The sequence below is a fragment of the Chiloscyllium punctatum genome, chromosome 3 (assembly GCF_047496795.1).
Source record: "Chiloscyllium punctatum isolate Juve2018m chromosome 3, sChiPun1.3, whole genome shotgun sequence".
In the NCBI taxonomy this organism is placed as follows: Eukaryota; Metazoa; Chordata; class Chondrichthyes; order Orectolobiformes; family Hemiscylliidae; genus Chiloscyllium; species Chiloscyllium punctatum.
The window spans coordinates 114974444-114996486 of NC_092741.1; positions in this window are offsets into that span (position 1 = coordinate 114974444).

The following is a 22043-nucleotide window of genomic DNA, read 5'->3' on the forward strand; positions in this document are numbered from 1 at the left end:
AAAGGGCCGCCATGTTCTATAGAACAATTCCGTTTTCTGGTGCAGCATACTCGTAAGGAAGTCAAGGGGATGTGTTTCATGTATTTCCCATGCAAGCTCGAGAGTCCTGGGAGATTAAAATGTTCTTCCTTGTGCAGAAAGAAAGAATATTAAACAGTTTCTTCCCATGTGCATCCAGGGAAGGAAGATTTGGAAGACCCAGAAGGAGGGTCCAACTCAATCTCTGTTCCCAAAACATTTCCAAGGCACTAGCTGTGTCATCCCAATACCTGTGGATCTTATGCCAAGTCCAAAAACGATGAGTAAGAGTACCAACCTCCATTTTGCACTTGGGGCACATTGGGGACACTCCTGTCTTGAACTTTGCAAGCCGTTCGTGCCAGGTGGGCCCTATGAAGTACTTTCAATTGAAGAGCTTGAATCCTATTACAAATCGAGATCCTCCTAACGTTTTCCCAAATGTTCTCCCACATCTCTGAGGAGATTTCCACCCCTACTTCTTGAGTACAGGTTTTATATCGCCGCTCCATGTCCTTCAACACATCACTACCTAGTAAGTGATAGAGAGTGCTAATCGAGGGGGCACCCACTGACCAGAGCACTCTCCTCTCCATGTCCAAGTTGTAGGGATTAACCGTCAACGTGATCTTTTCTTGTACGAAGTTTTAAACCTGGATCGAAAGCGATCCTTCCTAGGTAGCTCGAACTTCTGACTCAGCTGTTCAAAGGACATCATGACCTCCCTGTCAAATAGATCTCCCAAACAGGAGAATCCTCTGGACTCCCAAAGGATTCCTGAAGAAGGGCTCATGCCCGAAACGTCGACTCTCCTGCTCCTTGGATGCTGCCTGACCTGCTGCGCTTTTCCAGCAACACATTATAGCAACATGCATCAGGCCCCAGTAGGAAGCAATGTAATCCCGAGGGTACCAGATCTCTGCTCAGAATGGAATAATTCATGCCTTCGGGGGTCCTACCTCCCGAATGGGATTATGAGAGACCCCATATGGACACATCCACACCCGCCCATGCATGGGGACCCCTGCCACCTTTCTCCCAGATGACTGCTCCTTTAGGCCCCACCCCAACCCACAGCCAAAGCCAGAGCCTATGCGTCCTGTGGTAACCCAGTGTCAAACAGCTGATGATCGCACTACACACACAACACCCATTCCAGCCACCCAGCTGACAGACATTGCTAAATAGGTGACTGTGAAGTCTGACAGGTCAGTGTGCCTTTGTGGGGATTTTAAACCAATCTTAAACCACTTTTCACAGTCAGATAAACATGCAAGCCCTCACATAAAGGACTTATACACAAAGCTGGCAGTTGTGGAGAGGTGGTGGGTGTCCTTCATGAAGCTGGACAGGAGCCATGCATACTTCCAATTGCAGTGAGATGAGGATTCTATGAAGTATACTACAATTAATACTCAGAAGGGTTTGTACCAATATACAAGACAGCCTCTTGGGATAACATCAGCCCGTGCAAGTTTTCAGTGGATGAAGAAGAATATTTTACAAGATCTACCCCAGGTCACTATTTATTTAGAGGTTGGAATAATAAAAGGGAAGACCAATAAGAAGAACTTAGAGAACTTGGACATGGTCCTTAGATATTTCTCCCAGGGGCTGTATGCTTTAAAAGGAAATAATGTATGGTCCAGACACCCCAAGTTATCTACCTGAGCTACAGAGTCCTCAAGACTGGGTTACACTTGTTGGAAGACAAAGTGAGGGCAATCAAAGCTGCCCCAGCTCCCACCTCAGTACTGGAGCTTAGGTCTTTCCTTGGCCTGGTGAACTATTATGGAAAGTTCAGACATAATTATTTGCCATCATAGCACCTTCACATCAACTCTTAAAGAAAGGGTCAGCCTTGGAAATGGTCATGTAGCCAAGCCATAGCCTTCAGTGACGTGAAGAAACAGTTATCATCCTCCAAGGTATTGACACACTATGATTCCAGGTGAGATCTGATATTGAGATGGGTGACCTTCCCATATGACATTGGGATGGTTTTAGATCAGAGGTGACCCAATGGAGAGGAATGTCTATTAGCGAATGCATCTAGGACTGAGGCTAATGCAGAGTGTAAATACACCCAGATAAAGCAGGAAGGTTTGGCAGTCATATTTAGAGTCAGGAAGTTCCACCAATACTTTTATGGATTTAGATTTGTAATAATAATGGACCACAAACCCTTGTCTGGTCTATTTAAAAAAGGTCAAGGCTGTGTTGCCCATAACTTCAGATCGAATTCAGCAGTGGGCTCTAATACTAAGAGCGTATGATTACAAGTTTGAACACCGCCCAGGAGGCCAAGTAGCCAGTGCGGAAGCATTGAGCTGCTTCCCACTGGCAGATCCACCAATATCGGTACCACCACTGGAAGAACCCACAATGGTTTTTAATTTTCTGGACACACTTCAAGTCACAACTGACAATATTAGACTTTAGAAGCAGTAAGATCCAGTTCTGGCAAAACTGAAACAGCTGGTGGTGATAGGGGAAATCAAAGGCCCATCACAGCCAGAAATGACAGCTTTCTGGACCCAGAGAGACCAGATCACAGTAGAGGGTGGCATATTATTTTGGGGAGCAAGAGTGGTTGTCCTGAGAAAAGGTCACCACCAGATGCTCACTTGATTCCACCAGGTCTGGTCGAAAGAGCAGTCCAAACATTTTAAGTTAGTCTTAAAAAAACAGCCTATAGTTTCACTCGATGCCAAACTGTCCCGGTTCCTATTTTATTATATCACCACCCCTCATGCAACTTTAGGGATAGCTCCAGCAGAGTTTCTAATGGGGAGAGGACTCTGCACCAGGTTAAATCTGATCTTCCCAGACCCTGGTGGGGTTGGGTTGTTGAAACAACATTAGGAGGCCCATGCCAGACAGAAGGCTTTGCAAAGGGAGAGAGACAGTTTACGTCAGGGGATGAAGTGTGGTGTAGGAACCATGGAAATGATACTGCATGGGTAAGAGGCATGGTAAACGTGAGGTCAGATCCAGTAATATATAAAGTCTGGGTAGGTGTGAATAAGCACATGGACCGCACAAAAGCTGCAAACTCGCACATGGTGTAGGAGCAAAGTGAGCCTGACTCCTCAACTAACTTTTTGACTGTTCCAGAACCAATGGGTTTTCTCTCTCTCCATCAAGGGTTGAAGATACCTCAGATTCTAAGATGGAGACAGCAGATGTTGCTGTCTTGATGCTTTTGCCACGTGAAGAGGAGAATGAACTTCTTCTGACCCACTCCGGGTGCAAGAGGTGAGCTATTAAGCGTTACATGCTGTTCATGTTGGAGGAACCTGACCTTGTGCTAAAACGCCCCAGGAGGGGCTACAAGAAAAAGAACCGACTGATGTCCTGGACTCAGAAGGGGAGGAATGTAGTGATTGTAAGGAGGTCAGCCAGGCGGACCTCTTAGAATATGCATTTTCTGATTGAACCCAATTAACGGCCCCAATCAGGGAGCCCTGGCTGACAGATATAGACAGGATTGTTAGAGGTTCTGCTCACTCTGAGAGCTGGCTCTAAGAAAGCTGGATCAGTGTCAAGTACTATGCACGTGTAAATAAAGGGTGACTTGGTGATGGGATACCAGCCTCTGAGGAGTTATTTCACTGATTCTCTTTGATTCCACCTCAGACCCAGATGCATTTTTTCATGTGATCTACCAACAGTCTTCTATAGATGGATGCCACTGAGCAAACCAAATTAATCACTGCGTGCTTAATCTAGCCGTCCATTCAGCCCTACCAAAGGATCAACTGGAGAGGGGGACCCTTGACAAGATAAAGACAGCAGTCCTCACTGCTATAGGGAAGGATAAGGCAGACCCCATAGAGGCGCTACACAACTGCCAATTACAACAAGGGGAACTCCCCACCAGCTTTGCCTGGGGACTAGTCCAATTTGTCCAGGTTTTCAGCGACATGACCCACACCTCTCTTAGCGATGAACAATGGGAAAGGTGGGTCTGAATCCTTGTCTCCCATGCCTCTGAAAGGGGGAGGGATGCATGACTAGGACTCAGCCCCTCTGACACCTCCTGTAATGATGCTTGGGTCCTCCGCTAATTAGTCGTGTCTGGGAAACAAACTTAAGGGCACATCAATCAAGCAGAAAATCAGTCCACATAAGACTAGGCAAAAGTGAGGACTGCAGATGCTGGAAACCAGAGTTTAGATTAGAGTGGTGCTGGAAAAGCACAGCAGGTCAGGCAGTATCTGAGGAGCAGGAAAATCAACGATTTGGGCAAAAGCCCTTCATCAGGAATGGAGTAGTCCAGACTTCTTATAGCTCCTCTCCAACTGGAGAAGTAAAGGAAGGGGCAGGAACACCACAAGGAGTGCCAGACAGACTTCCTGTCTATATAAATCCCCTGTCCCCAGGAAAAAGTGGTCGAACTAGTCATTTCATTCAGGACTGCAAGGCACCTAAGATTTTTGATGATGACACCAAAATTGGTGGGGCAATGGACAGTAAAGAAGCTTATCTCAGAGTACAACAGGAACTTGATTAAATGGGCTAATAGGCCAAGGAGTGGAAGATGGAGTTTAATTTAGATAAATGTGAGATGCTGCATTTTGGTAGGGCGAATCAGGGCAGGACTTCAACAATTACTGATAAGGTTCTCGGGAGTGTTGCTGAACAAAGAGACCTTAGAGTACAGGTTCATAGTTCATTGAAAGTAGAGATAGAGATAGAGATAGAGAGGCTAGTGAAGAAGGCATTTGGTACACTTGTTGTTATTGGTCAGTGCATTGAGTGGATGAGTTGGGAGGTCATGTACAGGACATTGGTTAGGCCACTGTTGGGATATTGTGTGCATACGGTATCCCTGGCTGGAGCAGGCTGTGGGCCTAGTTCTGAGTGGGTTTTAGCCATTTCCCACAGTGGCTCAGTGGTTAGCACTGCTGCCTCACAGTGCCAGGCACCTGGTTTCGATTCCAGCCTTGGGTGACTGTTTGTGTGGAGTTTGCACATTTTCCCTGTGTCTGCATGGATTTCCTCTGGGTGCTCTGGTTTCTTCCCACTGTCCAAAGATATACAGGTTAGGTGAATAGGCCATGCTAAATTGCCAATAGTGTTCAAGGATATGTAGGTTAGGTGCATTAGTCATGGAAAATGTGGAGTAATAGAGCATGGGAATGGGTCTGGGTGGGATATTCTTCGGATGGTCAGTGTGGATTTGTTGGACCAAATTACGTGTTTCCACACTGTAGATGTTCTATAATTCTATGAATTCTGGTTTCCCTCCTATGGGAAGGATGTTTGTGAAACTTGAAAGGATTCAGAAAAGCTTTACAAAGATATGGCCAGGGTTTGAGGGTTTGAGCTATAGTTGATTCTGAATAGGCTGGGGCTATTTCCCTGGAATGTTGGAGTTTGGGGGGGCAACCTTATAGAGGCTTGTAAAATCATGAGGGGCATGGATAGGGTAAAACACCAGTGGTCTTTTCCCCAGAGTAGGGGAGTCCAAAGCTAGAGAGCATAGGTTTAAGGTGAGAGGGGAAAGCTTTATAAAGAACCTGAGGGATAAATGTTTCAGGCCGAGGGTGGTGAAAATATAGAATGAGCTGCCAGAAGAGGTCCTGGAGGCTAGTAGAATTACAACATTTAAAAGGCATTTGAATGAGTATATGAATAGGAAGGGTTCAGAGGGATCTGGGTCAAATGCTGGCAGATGGGATTAGATTAATTTAGGAAATCTAGTTGGCATGGACGAGTTGGAACTGAAGGGTCTGTTTCTGAACGGTGCAACTCTATGATTCTAAGTCTGAGAAAAAGGACCAACATCTAGGGTACCATCCTGGCAGCAACAGCTGGGGTGTAAACAGGCTGTGGTTTATACCATGAGGATGATGGGGCAACCCCATAATGGAAATAGCTTTACAACTCCCAGCAACATGAGTGCACAAGCTTACATATGGCAACTAGTCAGGAACAGCTCCCACCACTGCTAAGCATCCATTCACACTGGGTGAGAAAACCATCCCTCTACACTATATCCTGCACATGGGGCACATTTATTCTACTACCACTTTTTATTTAAATAGGGGGTCAGAAATGGATGGCAATTGGACAATTTTAAAATGTTATGGAGCACACGATGTCAGACATTAGACAAACATATTTTCAGAGATTACTCGTGTTCTGTTTTTTAGGAAGTGCAGTGGAGTAGCTATTCCAAGGCAGCGGCCCTTCTGGAGTGTTTGTCTATTATGTATAAGCATTATCATGACTGCATATAAAAATGTAATGCAGGTACAAGGGAAAACAATGTACCCAGGATACCTGTGGTACCACCCACCAGACGCAGCAGAGTGTGTAATTGGAACCCCCTGGGTCCGCCCTGTGTATTTGGTGGTATTCCGGCTCATGGTATACAGGAAACCCAATGGGAGCTCCACACCTCGAGAGCAGTAATATCTGGATTACGGCCAGTGCTACGGACTAGTGAGGGCAGGAATAGGAGAATAGAGCACATCAATGCATGGCTGAGGAGCTGGTATATGGGAGAAGGATTCACATTTTTGGATCAATCTACCTCTTTTGGGGTAGAAGTGACCTGTACAAGAAGGACGGATTGCACCTAAATTGGAAGGGGACTAATATTCTGGCAGGGAAATTTGCTAGAACTGCTCGAGAGGATTTAAACTAGTAAGGTGGGGGGTGGGTGGGATGGGACCCAGGGAGATAGTGAGGAAAGAGATTGATCTGAGACTGGTACAGTTGAGAACAGAAGTGAGTCAAACAGTCAGAGCAGGCAGGGACAAGATAGGACGAATAAATTAAACTGCATTTATTTCAATGCAAGAGGCCTAACAGGGAAGGCAGATGAACTCAGGGCATGGTTAGGAACATGGGACTGGGATATCATATCAATTACAGAAACATGGCTCAGGGATGGGCAGGACTGGCAGCTTAATGTTCCAGGATACAAATGCTTCAGGAAGGATAGAAAGGGAGGCAAAAGAGGAGGGGGAGTGGCATTTTTGATAAGGGATAGCATTACAGCTGTGCTGAGGGAGGGTATTCCCAGAAATACATCCAGGGAGGTTATTTGGGTGGAACTGAGAAATAAGAAAGGGATGATCACCTTATTGGGATTGTATTACAGACCCCCCAATAGTCAGAGGGAAATTGAGAAACAAACTTGTCAGGAGGTCTCAGCTATCTGTAAGAATAATGGGGTGGTTATGGTAGGGGATTTTAACTTTCCAAACATAGACTGGGACTGCCATAGTGTTAAGGGTTTAGATGGAGAGAAATTTATTAAGTGTGTACAAGACAATTTCCTGATTCAGTATGTGGATGTACCTACTAGAGAAGGTGCAAAACTTGACCTACTCTTGGGAAATAAGGCAGGGCAGGTGACTGAGGTATCAGTGGGGGAGCACTTTGGGGCCAGTGACCATAATTCTATTAGATTTAAAATAATAATGGAGAAGGATAGACCAGATCTAAAAATTGAAGTTCTAAATTGAAGAAAGGCCAATTTTGATGGTATTAGGCAAGAACATTCGAAAGCTGATTGGGGGCAGATGTTCACGCGTAAAGGGTCGGCTGGAAAATGGGAAGCCTTCAGAAATGAGATAACGAGAATCCAGCGAAAGTATATTCCTGTCAGGGTGAAAGGGAAGGCTGGTAGGTATAGGGAATGCTGGATGACTAAAGAAATTGAGGGTTTGGTTAAGAAAAAAGAAGGAAGCATATGTAAGGTACAGACAGGATAGATCGAGTGAATGCTTAGAAGAATATAAAGGCAATAGGAGTATACTTAAGAGAGAAGTCAGGAGGGCAAAAAGGAGAAATGAGATAGCTTTGGCAAATAGAATTAAGGAGAATCCAAACAGTTTTTACAAATACATAAAGGACAAAATGGTAACTATGGATAGAATAGGGCCCCTCAAAGATCAGCAAGGTGGCCTTTGTGTGAAACTGCTGAAAATGGGGGAGATACTAAATGAGTATTTTGCATCAGTATTTACTGTGGAAAAGGATATGGAAGATATAGAGTGTAGGGAAATAGATGGTGACATCTTGGAAAATGTCCAGAATACAGAGGAGGAAGTGCTGGATGTCTTGAAACAGGTAAAGGTGGATAAATCCCCAGGACCTGATCAGGTGTACCCGAGAACTCTGTGGGAAGCTAGAGAAGTGATTGCTGGGCCTCTTGCTGAGATATTTGTATCATCGATAGTCATAGGTGAGGTGCCGGAAGACTGGAGGTTGGCTAACGCGGTGCCACTGTATAAGAAGGGCGGTAAAGACAAGCCAGGGAACTATAGACCAGTGAGCCTGACCTTGGTGGTGGGCAAATTGTTGGAGGGAATCCTGAGGGACAGGATATGCATATTTGGAAAGGCAAGGACTGATTCGGGATAGTCAACATGGCTTTGTGCGAAGGAAATCATGTCTCGCAAACTTGTTAGAGTTTTTAAAAGAAGTAACAAAGAGGATTGATGACGGCAGAGCATTAGATGTGATCTATATGGACTTCAGTAAGGTGTTCGACAAGGTTCCCCATGGGAACCTTCTAGTTAGCAAGGTTAGATCTCACAGAATACAGGGAGAACTCGCCATTTGGATACAGAACTGGCTCAAAGGTAGAAGACAGAGGGTGGTGATGGAGGGTTGTTTTTCAGACTGGAGGACTGTGACCAGTGGTGTGCCACAAGGATCGGTGCTGGGCCCTCTACTTTTTGTCATTTATGTAAATGATTTGGATGCAAACATAAGAGGTACAGTTAGTAAATTTGCAGATGTCACCAAAATTTGAGGTGTAGTGGACAGCAAGAGGTTACCTCAGATTACAACAGGATCTGGACCAGATGGGCCAATGGGCTGAGAAGTGACAGATGGAGTTTAATTCAGATAAATGCGAGGTGCTGCATTTTGGGAAAGCAAATCTTAGCAGGACTATAAAAGGTCCTAGGGAGTATTGCTGAACAAAGAGACCTTGGAATGCAGGTTCATAGCTCCTTGAAAGTGGAATCGCAGGTAGATAGGAAAGTGAAGAAGGCGTTTGGTATGCTTTGCTTTATTGGTCAGAGTATTGAGTACAGGAGTTGGGAGGTCATGTTGAGGCTGTACAGGACATTGTTTAGACCACTCTTGGAATATTGCGTGAAATTCTGATCTCCTTCCTATCGCAAAGATGTTGTGAAACTTGAAAGGGTTCAGAAAAGACTTTCAAGGATGTTGCCAGGGTTGGAGGATTTGAGCTACAGAGAGAGGCTGAACAGGCTGGGACTGTTTTCCCTGGAGCATCGGAGGCTGAGAGGTGACCTTATAGAGGTTTACAAAATTATGAGGGGCATGTATAGGGGACATAGGCAAAGTCTTTTCTCTGGGGTCGGGGAGTCCAGAACTAGAGGGCATTGGTTTAGGGTGAGAGGGGAAAGATATAAAAGAGACCTAAGAGACAACATTTTTACACAGAGGGTGGTACGTGTATGGAATGAGCTGCCAGAGGAAGTAGTGGAGGCTGGTACAATTGCAACATTTAAAAGGCATTTGGATGGGTATATGAATAGGAAGGGTTTGGAGGGATATGGGCCAGGTGCTGGCAGGTGGGACTAGATTGGGTTAGGATATCTGGTCGGCACGGATGGGTTGGACTGAAGTGTCTGTTTCCATGCTGTACATCTCTATGACTCTATGACTCTATGTGTTATATGTGCGTGGGGACCACAGACGAATGGTGGGGTTTCTCTGAGAACAGAGTATGGTGGTGGGTTGCCGAGCACACAGCCTGGTAAGGGGCCAGCATTAGGATTGCGATGCCCCAGGAAGCCCCCGAGGGAGAATTCCTCGAGTATGAAAATTAAAACAGCTTAAGACCAGTCGTGCAGGTTCCAGCCCCAGCTTTTCCCACACACACACAGATCGGGCCCTCGCATTGGACTAGTCATTATACCCACACGTAAAATCTTGTTTGATACCATTCACTACAAATTAGTGATAAGAGATATATTAGGGAAACAGTTACTGGAGTGGTGTCCTTCCGCATTAAAACAATTATATTCCCACCTGACCCAAGGAATAATGGGACAAGGACAGGGAATTATGAGGGAAAACCCAGATGAGCAATTGATAAAGAAAAGAGAAGAGAATTCCTTAATGACCTAGCTACAACATATGGTGTCAGATTTACAAGGATGTTGCCAGGGTTTGATGATTTGAGCTATGGGGAGAGGCTTAATAGGCTGGGGCCGTTTACCCTGGAGCATCAGAGGCTGAGGAGTGACCTTATAGAGGTTTATAAAATTATGAGGGGCATGGACAGGGTAAGGTCTTTTCCCTGGGGCGGGAGAGTCCAGAACTACAGGGCATAGGTTCAGGGTGAGAGGGGAAAGATAATAGATGGGACCTAAGGGGCAACTTTTACATGCAGAAGATGGTGCATGTATGGAATGAGCTGCCAGAGGACGTGGTGGAGGCTGGTACAATTACAACATTGAAAAGGCATTTGGATGGGTATATGAATAGGGTTTGGAGGAATCTGGGCCAAGCGTTGGCAAATGGGACTAAATTAGGTTAGGACATCTCGTCAGCATTGACGAGTTGGACTGAAGGTTCTATTTCTGTGCTGTACATCTCTATGACACTAATACCCTTGATTTGGCTTATTTGGACAATAAACACAGAATCTTGACCCAGCAAGTCAAAAGAACCCAAGAAGGACTGAATGCCGACAATCAACAAGAGACCTTGGGACAAGCAGTGGAGAATCAGGCTAGCCACCACTTAGCGACCATATTAAAGGGTCACGCTAAGACAATAAACCAAATCATCCAAGGCAAAATCAGGGATGGCAATGAGCAGCAAAACCACATCTTGTGCAGCATCTACAGTAACTGGATAATAGTACAGCTGAGGGAGGAGCTCAAGGAGGCTAGCACAGGGAAAGTCCCATCCTAAATCAGTGACAAACAGTTGAACATTTGCTCTAGGAGAAAACCCACACTAACATCTCTCGCAGTCAGTTACGGCAGCTCACCAAGATGTGATATAATAATAACTGCAAGGAGTCTCTCAGTGTGGTGCCTGGCTTGATGCTAGGGATTCCAATTATTTTCAGTGATAAAAGTTACATTAAGGAACTTTAAAGTCAAAAATATTAGAATTAGAGAAAAAAATGGTATTTGGATAGGTTACCATGGCACCCTGCCATATACTGTGGAGAGTCAGGTGAATTAATAGGGACCACTTTCAGTGTGAACAACCATGTCATACCATCGTGCCCATGCCCTTTCCATGTCTAGTTGTGGTCCTAATTGCACTCACCTTGATATACCTCAGGATATTGGCGATTAAGATTGTAGGCTGGGAAAGACAGATATCCCAACAGGTCGGAACGCTCACTAGGAATAATACTGGACATGCAAACAGGGGGCTTTAAAATAGATGGAATTCCCAGGGTTATCACTAATGTCACTTTATTAGTTCTGATTACTGAATATTGTCTATGCACCATGATCCGGTATGGATTATTGTGGGGTAAGTTTTCCTTTTTTTTATACATTAAGTTATATGTTAGGCATGACCAACGTGCACAATGACTTTCATATGAACACATAGGCTCCCCTGACAACAAAAATAATCAAATTTTACGATTAGGTTTGAACTTAATTCGCATAAGCTTCCTTCCAGTCAAACGGGCAGAGATGTAGCAGCCTCCTGGCTACTAAAACACAGATAGATTGCTAACTTGGCCAAACAGCAAGGGATGCTGGGTACATTGGCCAAGTAAAACTCTGAAGTCACACACTGGACACAGTGCAAACACAGCAGCCAGGTGCTAACGACGTTAGCATTATGTAAAAGGCAACAGTCATCCTGGACAACAACTTATCCACAAAAAGCAGGGTGCAGACAGAAAGACACCAGGTTTTTCTACACAAAGAAACAAACTTTAAAGCCATCCAAATGATTGACGATGTGTCAAACTATTGTCTCCCTGATTGGCCAGAACTGTAGAAATTTCCAGAAAACCATCCAAAAAGGTACAAAAACGGTTCACCTGCAGACTGATGTGTGTGTGTGTATGTGTGTGTGTGTGTGTGTGAGAGAGAGAGAGAGAGAGAGAGAGAGAGAGGCGCTGCGCAAATCTATAAGATTCAGCAAGTATAGTAACTTTTACATGCAGAAGATGGTGCATGTATGGAATGAGCTGCCAGAGGACGTGGTGGAGGCTGGTACAATTACAACATTGAAAAGGCATTTGGATGGGTATATGAATAGGGTTTGGAGGAATCTGGGCCAAGCGTTGGCAAATGGGACTAAATTAGGTTAGGACATCTCGTCAGCATTGACGAGTTGGACTGAAGGTTCTATTTCTGTGCTGTACATCTCTATGACACTAATACCCTTGATTTGGCTTATTTGGACAATAAACACAGAATCTTGACCCAGCAAGTCAAAAGAACCCAAGAAGGACTGAATGCCGACAATCAACAAGAGACCTTGGGACAAGCAGTGGAGAATCAGGCTAGCCACCACTTAGCGACCATATTAAAGGGTCACGCTAAGACAATAAACCAAATCATCCAAGGCAAAATCAGGGATGGCAATGAGCAGCAAAACCACATCTTGTGCAGCATCTACAGTAACTGGATAATAGTACAGCTGAGGGAGGAGCTCAAGGAGGCTAGCACAGGGAAAGTCCCATCCTAAATCAGTGACAAACAGTTGAACATTTGCTCTAGGAGAAAACCCACACTAACATCTCTCGCAGTCAGTTACGGCAGCTCACCAAGATGTGATATAATAATAACTGCAAGGAGTCTCTCAGTGTGGTGCCTGGCTTGATGCTAGGGATTCCAATTATTTTCAGTGATAAAAGTTACATTAAGGAACTTTAAAGTCAAAAATATTAGAATTAGAGAAAAAAATGGTATTTGGATAGGTTACCATGGCACCCTGCCATATACTGTGGAGAGTCAGGTGAATTAATAGGGACCACTTTCAGTGTGAACAACCATGTCATACCATCGTGCCCATGCCCTTTCCATGTCTAGTTGTGGTCCTAATTGCACTCACCTTGATATACCTCAGGATATTGGCGATTAAGATTGTAGGCTGGGAAAGACAGATATCCCAACAGGTCGGAACGCTCACTAGGAATAATACTGGACATGCAAACAGGGGGCTTTAAAATAGATGGAATTCCCAGGGTTATCACTAATGTCACTTTATTAGTTCTGATTACTGAATATTGTCTATGCACCATGATCCGGTATGGATTATTGTGGGGTAAGTTTTCCTTTTTTTTATACATTAAGTTATATGTTAGGCATGACCAACGTGCACAATGACTTTCATATGAACACATAGGCTCCCCTGACAACAAAAATAATCAAATTTTACGATTAGGTTTGAACTTAATTCGCATAAGCTTCCTTCCAGTCAAACGGGCAGAGATGTAGCAGCCTCCTGGCTACTAAAACACAGATAGATTGCTAACTTGGCCAAACAGCAAGGGATGCTGGGTACATTGGCCAAGTAAAACTCTGAAGTCACACACTGGACACAGTGCAAACACAGCAGCCAGGTGCTAACGACGTTAGCATTATGTAAAAGGCAACAGTCATCCTGGACAACAACTTATCCACAAAAAGCAGGGTGCAGACAGAAAGACACCAGGTTTTTCTACACAAAGAAACAAACTTTAAAGCCATCCAAATGATTGACGATGTGTCAAACTATTGTCTCCCTGATTGGCCAGAACTGTAGAAATTTCCAGAAAACCATCCAAAAAGGTACAAAAACGGTTCACCTGCAGACTGATGTGTGTGTGTGTATGTGTGTGTGTGTGTGTGTGAGAGAGAGAGAGAGAGAGAGAGAGAGGCGCTGCGCAAATCTATAAGATTCAGCAAGTATAGTAACTTTTACATGCAGAAGATGGTGCATGTATGGAATGAGCTGCCAGAGGACGTGGTGGAGGCTGGTACAATTACAACATTGAAAAGGCATTTGGATGGGTATATGAATAGGGTTTGGAGGAATCTGGGCCAAGCGTTGGCAAATGGGACTAAATTAGGTTAGGACATCTCGTCAGCATTGACGAGTTGGACTGAAGGTTCTATTTCTGTGCTGTACATCTCTATGACACTAATACCCTTGATTTGGCTTATTTGGACAATAAACACAGAATCTTGACCCAGCAAGTCAAAAGAACCCAAGAAGGACTGAATGCCGACAATCAACAAGAGACCTTGGGACAAGCAGTGGAGAATCAGGCTAGCCACCACTTAGCGACCATATTAAAGGGTCACGCTAAGACAATAAACCAAATCATCCAAGGCAAAATCAGGGATGGCAATGAGCAGCAAAACCACATCTTGTGCAGCATCTACAGTAACTGGATAATAGTACAGCTGAGGGAGGAGCTCAAGGAGGCTAGCACAGGGAAAGTCCCATCCTAAATCAGTGACAAACAGTTGAACATTTGCTCTAGGAGAAAACCCACACTAACATCTCTCGCAGTCAGTTACGGCAGCTCACCAAGATGTGATATAATAATAACTGCAAGGAGTCTCTCAGTGTGGTGCCTGGCTTGATGCTAGGGATTCCAATTATTTTCAGTGATAAAAGTTACATTAAGGAACTTTAAAGTCAAAAATATTAGAATTAGAGAAAAAAATGGTATTTGGATAGGTTACCATGGCACCCTGCCATATACTGTGGAGAGTCAGGTGAATTAATAGGGACCACTTTCAGTGTGAACAACCATGTCATACCATCGTGCCCATGCCCTTTCCATGTCTAGTTGTGGTCCTAATTGCACTCACCTTGATATACCTCAGGATATTGGCGATTAAGATTGTAGGCTGGGAAAGACAGATATCCCAACAGGTCGGAACGCTCACTAGGAATAATACTGGACATGCAAACAGGGGGCTTTAAAATAGATGGAATTCCCAGGGTTATCACTAATGTCACTTTATTAGTTCTGATTACTGAATATTGTCTATGCACCATGATCCGGTATGGATTATTGTGGGGTAAGTTTTCCTTTTTTTTATACATTAAGTTATATGTTAGGCATGACCAACGTGCACAATGACTTTCATATGAACACATAGGCTCCCCTGACAACAAAAATAATCAAATTTTACGATTAGGTTTGAACTTAATTCGCATAAGCTTCCTTCCAGTCAAACGGGCAGAGATGTAGCAGCCTCCTGGCTACTAAAACACAGATAGATTGCTAACTTGGCCAAACAGCAAGGGATGCTGGGTACATTGGCCAAGTAAAACTCTGAAGTCACACACTGGACACAGTGCAAACACAGCAGCCAGGTGCTAACGACGTTAGCATTATGTAAAAGGCAACAGTCATCCTGGACAACAACTTATCCACAAAAAGCAGGGTGCAGACAGAAAGACACCAGGTTTTTCTACACAAAGAAACAAACTTTAAAGCCATCCAAATGATTGACGATGTGTCAAACTATTGTCTCCCTGATTGGCCAGAACTGTAGAAATTTCCAGAAAACCATCCAAAAAGGTACAAAAACGGTTCACCTGCAGACTGATGTGTGTGTGTGTATGTGTGTGTGTGTGTGTGTGAGAGAGAGAGAGAGAGAGAGAGAGAGGCGCTGCGCAAATCTATAAGATTCAGCAAGTATAGTAAACTTAAGGGACCAAATAGATTAAAGAAAGTATTGTTTTGTAGCAAAAGCTGTTGTAATTTTCCTAATAAAGTTGGGACTGTTTTGCATTGGTACCAGCTTACGTTTGTAATGATTTGACTGCTTTAGTATTGTGGGACACCTGGGCAAATTCATTCATAATATCCTTGTTGGGGTTGTCTAACGTGCTTAAGAAGGAAGGTAGACAACAAGCCTGAGACCCCCCCATTACTGCTCTCCGCAACGATTTCGGTAGATATTGAGTGCATACTCTCTTAGTCAGCTGTTGGCCTGCATTCCCTCATGATGCTGCTCTCGACCCACTTCCCAGTGAGTACCCTTCATTCCTGTCATTGACCATGACCACAATCCTCTCATGACCTCTTCCCTCAACGTTACCTCTGTAATCTCACACTGTTTTTGGAGTCCAGGCAACTTATGAAAAAAAGGCATTTGCACATAACTTGTTGACTGGATCCCACTCTTGTCACCAGTTGTTGTCATGGAACCCCTACAGTGTGAAATCAGGCCACTTGGCCCATCAAGTCCACACCAACTATCTAAAGAGTAGCCCAACATCTCCCCCACCACCCCTGTAACCTTGCATTTGTCATTGAAAAACCAAATCCCTGGAAATTATAGGACAATTTCCCATAGCCAATCCACCCAACTTGCACATCTTTGGACTGTGGGAGGAAACCAGATCACCTGGAGGAAACCCACACAGACACAGGAAGAACATGCAAACTCCACACAGACAGTTGCCTGAGGCTGGAATTGAACCTGGGGTCACTTTGTGCTTCCTTTAGAACAAGGAATTATGTCCCAGGTAGACAAATGGTAAACCTGAACAGGAACACTTCATTGACAATTCTCACACCTGCACAGCTAGTTCTAGACTGGACCAATCTCTGCCTCCTGGGTCACCTGACCAGCTCTCTTAAAGGCACCACACCCCAACGACAAACATGACAAGCTATGTAAGGGGGTTGTCATGGTAATGGTATATTACCAGCTTAACTATAGCTTGAAATCTTTTTTGACAGCTGCCTGAAAGAAATGTAGCACATTTTAGGAGTTCCATTCATATCTTACATAATCATTTCTAGTCCTTTGCCTCTTTTGAAGATTCATGACCTCAATCCACAAAAATAGCTATAAATAAAACATATACTGAGTTGCTTAAGTAGTTAAACACATTAGTCTTCAGAGGATTGGTGTGGACTTGATGGGCTTCCATGACAACAATTAATGACAAGAGTGGCATCCAGTCAACAAGTTATGTGCAAATGCCTTTTTTTCATATGTTGCCTGGACTCCAAAAACGGCATGGGATTACAGAGGTAATGTTGAGGGAAGTGGTCATGACGGGATTGTGGTCATTATTATAGGAGTACCAGAGACTTGGTCTAATGTGGCCTCAGGCACCAAAACTACTGCATGAGTATTGCAGATCAGCAAACTGACTTCCATCTGAACTAAAGGTAAAAGATGGTTGTTTTGTAATGCTCAAACTTCACATAGGAATTAGCACAATTACTTAAACACAATATTATAACATACCATGTTTTTCATTGCCTGGCTATATGTTTCAAATTTAAAGTTTAATGTTAGGAGAACCTATACTGGAAATGACAGCTTCATTTCCTGGTTGGTACTTCAGTCTCTAAATTAGAAGGCTTTTTATTCAAGCTCCACATCATGAGCCAAGCACAAGGATGCATGTTCGAAGCAGGGATCTCAAGATTGATTCCCTACTGCCCATCATCAAAAAAAGTTTGTACTCTGAGTGAAATGACTGCCACATTCTCCCATTTGACAATGGTGATTCACCATCAAAATTCATTGTATATGCAGTGAAGTGCATTCCTGTAAAATGTAATAAGGTGCAACACAAATGCAATGAGAGGCAAAACTTGTAGCGCCCAAAATGAGATGAGGCATTGTAGTGTGCAATTAACACCTGCCTGTTGATTGCAAAGTAGAACTTGAACTTTGTGCTTCCTGCTCATTTCAGTGATTTCAGTCTTCCAGGCAGCATTATCCATGAGATTACAGCTGCAAGGAGTGAAGATCGTGTCTAGCAATTCTCAAAAGGCAGACTGGACAGCTTAAAGCTGCTCGGCATTGCTTAAAGGGAAAGTGCACCACGGTTAAAAAATATTCTGGTTGTTGTGAATGATTTTGACAAGGGAAACATTGAAGAATGGCACAAATGGCAAGTAAGGGCACCAAAGACTTATATTTGCTGCGGGATTTGGTAGATTAAACGCAGAAGAAAGAAAGATGCCAAACTCACAGCATACCAGGAGGACTTCCAAATGCATGCACAGGTAGGCACAGATAACCTTGGATGTCAATGAAAGCAGTAAAGAATCAGTAAAGAATGTGCGGCCAAAAGTTCAATGATCTCACATGAGTGTTCAAGGTCAGTAACAGGACAGCTGGTGGTGCAATGATCGCATTCCTACTTCTGAGCCAAAAAACATCAGAACTTTATGTCTATGAACGTTGGCTATAACACAGCTTGAAAGGTTGATTTAGTACTCTGTAAATCCTTCTGATTGGCCTACAACAGGCAGAAAAAGTGGAAGAGTTTCTTTGTCAGCCAGAACGGTGTGGTACCTGCAGCTTCATGCACAGAGGCTTGCATCGTATAAGCTAGTGGTTTTGAAAGGATTTCATTCAACTCCACTCAATGTGAAGATGTCTCTAGGTTTGGGTGTGAACACATCTATATCTCGAAAATTCCTGATGAAGGGGTCCTGCCCGAAATGTCAATTTTCCTGCTTCTCAGATGCTGCCTGACCTGCTGTGCTTTTCCAGCACCACTCTAATCTTGACTCTAATCTCCAGCATCTGCAGTCCTCATTTTTGCCTTTGTCTCAAAAATGATGGACCTACGATCTAAGGCTCCTCGTACTCTTTGTAACAAAGTCTATCTTATTAATATAAATTGGTACTGATTGCTGTCATGTAATAAATTATATCTGCTTTCAGACAAAAGCTGACTTCTTGTTCGACTATTTAGTGATCCTCCTCCAGGAATACACTAAACAAAGCAGACAACATCGGAGGCTCCGTGAGCAAAGCTAAACTCTTTGGCAGCAAGGGGAAATCTTCACAAAATGCAATGAATTTCCAGGCTAAGGAAGCAAGTAATAAGCAAAGCAGTCACTGCTCAGAACGAGTTGAACGTCATAGGAGGGTGGACACCAGGTAAGGCTGCTGCAATAGTTATCAAGGGCCATGGAATAAACAGAGTTCGTAACATAGGTGTCAAGCTTCCTAAGTATTGTCAGAGTTGCACTTAAACAGGTAAATGGAGAGTATTCCACTGCACTCTTGAGTTGTGTCTTGTAGCTAGTGGACAGGTTTTGGGAAATCAGGAAGTGACTGCAAGTTTACTTGGTGCAAGATTCTTAACCTCTGACTTTCTCTTGTAGTTATAGTACTTACATGACTCATTCAGTTTTCAAAGCCAGATTTAAAGCAATAATGGGGCAATTTAGAAACCCAAACAGAGGAAGTTTAATACAAAAAGAAAGTAACAAGATTACTGAGATCACAGTAAGAGAAGGAGATCCATAACTGAAGCCACAATTAAAGCAGAAAAAATCTATTAAGGCTGTACAAACCAAGATTAATTTGTTCAAGCAAATTAGGATTACTTTTAAAACTGTAAGGCAGCAGGCATTATTAGAAACATTGTGGACAGTGTAAATCCTCTGAGGACAGTTGCAGGATTTATCTTTAAGGCTACAGGCTACAGGATTTATTTGGTAAAGTCAAGGAAAAGGACAGGAATTATTCCTTAAGCCACAGATGGCAGGAAATCATCTATATTAACGACAGAAGACAGGAATCCTCCACTTTAACCACAAAAGGATGAGAAAATGTAACAGTAAGTAGCAATTCTATACCACAAAATTAAAAGCTATTAAAGTGAGGAGAATAATGCAACATTCTTGTTAAGCAAAATTACAAAGTCTTTAAGAAGAATAAATAATCATAAAGGCAGCAAAATTAATATTGCCTGGAAAGTTTAATTTCAGAGATGGGCTAAATAGAGTACAGAATTGTACATTGTGGAGAAAACGGCTCTCAAGATACTGAATTGCTTCCAAACTAGACATTAAATCAGAAGTTGAACAAGTAAATATACTTCTGTTTTTAACTAGCACTTTAGTTGATATACCATTAATTTATCAAGCATAAAAGACGAATACTTTAGATGAGATTCTACAAGATTTTGACAATAATTTGAGTTTAGAAGAAAATAAAATTCTTAAAATAGCAAGATTTAACAGAAGAGTTCAGCAAACAAAGGAATTCGTGGATAATTATATAAATACTTTCTACAGATTTGTGCAAAGTATGACTCTGGAATTTTGAAGTCAATTTGTAAGAGATGAATTGTTATTGAAATTACTCATGAGTATTCATTAAGTTTAATACGGTTAAAAAGAAGATTCAGCTCCAGAGAACACCATTAAGATATTGAGGTAGACCAAAGTTTGGACGCAGTATAGATTCTCTGATGAGGAGAAGATCACCCTTATCACAGGAGAGCAACAGTATTAGATTAGATTAGATTAGATTACTTACAGTATGGAAACAGGCCCTTCGGCCCAACAAGTCCACACCGCCCCGCCGAAGCACAACCCACCCACACCCCTATATCTACCCCTTACCTAACACTACGGGCAATTTAACATGGCCAATTCACCTGACCTGCACATCTTTGGATTGTGGGAGGAAACCGGAGCACCCGGAGGAAACCCACGCAGACACGGGGAGAACGTGCAAACTCCACAGTCAGTCGCCTGAGGTGGGAATTGAACCCGGGTCTCTGGCGCTGTGATTGTTCACATTCATGTTAAGGTACGAACACCTTACGGTCATATAGAACATAGAACATTACAGCACAGTGCAGGCCCTTTGGCCTTTGATGTTGCGCAGACCTGTGGAACCAATCTGAAGCCTATCTATTCCATTTTCATCCATATGGGCGGCACGGTGGCTCAGTGGTTAGCACTGCTGCCTCACAGCCCCAGGGACCTGGGTTCAATTCCCACCTCAGGCAACTGTCTGTGTGGAATATGCACATTCTCCCCGTGTCTGTGTGGGTTTCCTTCCACAGTCCAAAGATGTGCAGGTCAGGTGAATTGGCCATGCTAAATTGCCCGTAGTGTTAGGTGCATTAGTCAGGGGTAAATGTAGGGTAATGGTTCTGGGTGGGTTGCTCTTCAGAGGGTAGGTGTGGATTTGTTGGGCCGAAGAGCCTGTTTCCACACTGTATAGAGCCTAATCTAATAAAATGTTTATCCAATGACTATTTAAATGCCCTTAATGTTGGTGAGCAGAAAATGTGTTGCTGGAAAAGCGCAGCAGGTCAGGCAGCATCCAAGGAACACGAGAATCGACGTTTCGGGCATAAGAAACATCGATTCTCCTGTTCCTTGGATGCTGCCTGACCTGCTGCGCTTTTCCAGCAACACATTTTCTGCTCTGATCTCCAGCATCTGCAGTCCTCACTTTCTCCTCCTTAATGTTGGTGGGTCTACTACTGTTGCAGGCAGTGCGTTCTGCGCCCCTACTACTCTCTGAGAAAAGATACTACCTCTGACATCTGTCCTATATCTATTACCCCTCAATTTAAAGCTATGTCCCCTCATGCTAGTCCTCACCATTCGAGGAAAAAGGCTCTCACTGTCCACCCTATCTAACCCCCTGATTATCTTAGATATCTCAATTAACTCACCTCTCAACCTCTTCTCTCTAATGAAAATAGCCTCAAGTCCCTCAGCCTTTCCTCAGAAGACGTTCCCTCCATACCAGGCAACATCCTAATAAATTTCCTCTGAACCCTTTCCAAAGCTTCCACATCTTTCCTCCAATGCGATGACCAGAACTGTACGCAATACTCCAAATGCAGCCGCACCAGAGTTTTGTACAGCTTCAGCATGACCTCATGGCTCCAAAACTAAATCCTTCTACCAATAAAAGCTAACACACCATATGCCTTCTTAACAGCCCTATCAACCTGGGTGTCAACTTTCAGGGATCTATGTACATGGACACCGAGACCTCTTTGCCCATCTACACTGCCAAGAATCCTACCACTATCCCAGTACTCTTTATATCTGTTGCTCCTTCCAAAATGAATCACCTCACACATTTCCACATTAAACTCCATTTGCCACCTTTCAGCCCAGCTCTGCAGCTTATCTATGTTCCTCTGTAACTCTGTAACCTACAACATCTTTCAGCACTATTCATAACTCCACTGACCTTAGTGTCACCTGCACATTTACTAACCCATCCTTCTATACTCTCATCTGGGTCATTTATGAAAATGAAAAACAATAGTGGCCCCAAAACAAA